The sequence below is a fragment of the Seriola lalandi genome, unplaced genomic scaffold, assembly GCF_002814215.2.
Source record: "Seriola lalandi dorsalis isolate HSWRI2012SDOR001 ecotype SW California unplaced genomic scaffold, Sedor1 jcf7180002054971, whole genome shotgun sequence".
In the NCBI taxonomy this organism is placed as follows: Eukaryota; Metazoa; Chordata; class Actinopteri; order Carangiformes; family Carangidae; genus Seriola; species Seriola lalandi.
The window spans coordinates 1,737,322-1,739,039 of record NW_019525522.1 but is presented as its reverse complement, the minus strand read 5'-3'; positions in this window follow the sequence as shown (position 1 = coordinate 1,739,039).

Sequence of the window (1,718 nt, the reverse complement as noted above, 5' to 3'; positions counted from 1 at the left end):
CTTCCCGCAAGCTTCCCCCACAATCTCTTCCTCTTTATCATGCATGGCACACCGCTGGACTACTGCAGGCACAGAGCACTTCATCACCACAGCCTGCAGAGAGAAGCAGAGACAGACTGGAAGATGGGCTCAGGGTTCAAGAAGACCCCTATTAGGATGGGATATCCCATAGGCTGCCTGACTCAGCTCAGCACTTTTTGCCCTGGTTTCAAATATAAGTTAGGGGATGATGGGGTAAAATAGGATGTCCTCATGTTTTAAGATTATTGGCAAATTGCTTGGTGATAAGGTTATGGATCAACTTCATTTTAATTCACTCAAACCAGCAGGCGTTTCCCTGCTTAAATTCCAGCCCGAGGGGATATCTGCAGCTAACAGCCTTGTGGAGAGGTTTCAGTGCTGAATTCTGTCAGAGGACATCTCCGCTGAGACAAAATGTTGAGTTGAGACAGAGGGGAGCGGAGGAGAGAGACTGTTTCCTGGTGTCAGCTCTAACTGGGCTGGGAGTATTCTAGTTTCTCTCAGGTACACTGATATCATCCCTGGCTGCCTGCTGCGGAGAGAAACAGTTGCACCGAGGTGTCAGCTTTAAGTGGGTAGGGGAGTTTTGTCACCGATCAGCTATCAGCATTTCACAGTGACTGTTCACTGAGGTGTTCTCTGAGCCCACTGGATGTGGAGCTCCGTTTCTGCCTGTCCTCCCCCTCCCCTCTGTTATTTTTATGTCTCTTCCTTTAATCTTTGTCTAATTTTCTCCCTTTATTTCCTTCCATTTCATTGTTTTCCCTCCCCTCCCCTCCTCTCCTCTTCTCTCCTCCTCTCCTCTCACTCTCTCAGGAGAGGGAATAATCTCTTACAGTATCATGGATAATGGCTGCTCTCTATAACAGAGCTGTCTCTCCAATTCATCAGGTCTGACCTTCAGGATGCATCTTGATGAGTGCCGAAGGTAATGACACCGCTTCACTTCCCGCTCCACATGCCCATAGTGGTGAAAGACTATAATCAAAAATAAGTTTGCATCGGATGTGATGGTTTGATCTGATGTGATTGTTACTGGGATGATACCGACAGACAAAGTATTGACTTTCTGGCGTTTCTTTATTAGGAGGTGTACGCACTCTTGGGCCTCTCATTTAATTTATACAGTATAATTTTCACTGCATCTGAAGCTAGTGCATGAGAGCACTTTGATATTCGACAAGTCACAGCAAAATGAATTTGTTCATGTTTTCAAAATGTATATTAAAGGGTCACAGTGTCCCTGCAGGCATTGGGACTGGAGGAAAAAAAAAGAAAAGAAAAATAAAAAGTGGTGGCCGTGTAGCAGTGCAGGCTGATCTCCACAGAGCCTTCTCTCTTGTCTGTCCGTACGTCTGTTCTGCTCCCTGCCAAGCCGCCTGGAGAGATAGAAGCATGAGCAGAGTCGCTGCCTCATAAAGGACATTCTCTACCCGCTTCTGGTTCTGGGCTGCCGTTCAACCGTAGGCAGACTGCTTCCTGCGTGTGTGGGTAGAACAACTCTATATCATCTGTTAGTTTCAATAGACATCTCTTTGTGGAGCAGCTTAGTGTATGTTTGTCACAGTCCCAGCCAACACATGTTTGACAGTGATCAAATATTTGTGGTGTGTGTGGAACCTCCTACTCAAAGCAGTGAAGGGCAGTGCCACCAAATCAATACATATCAGTTTTAAGGGATCAGAATGATGATAAAT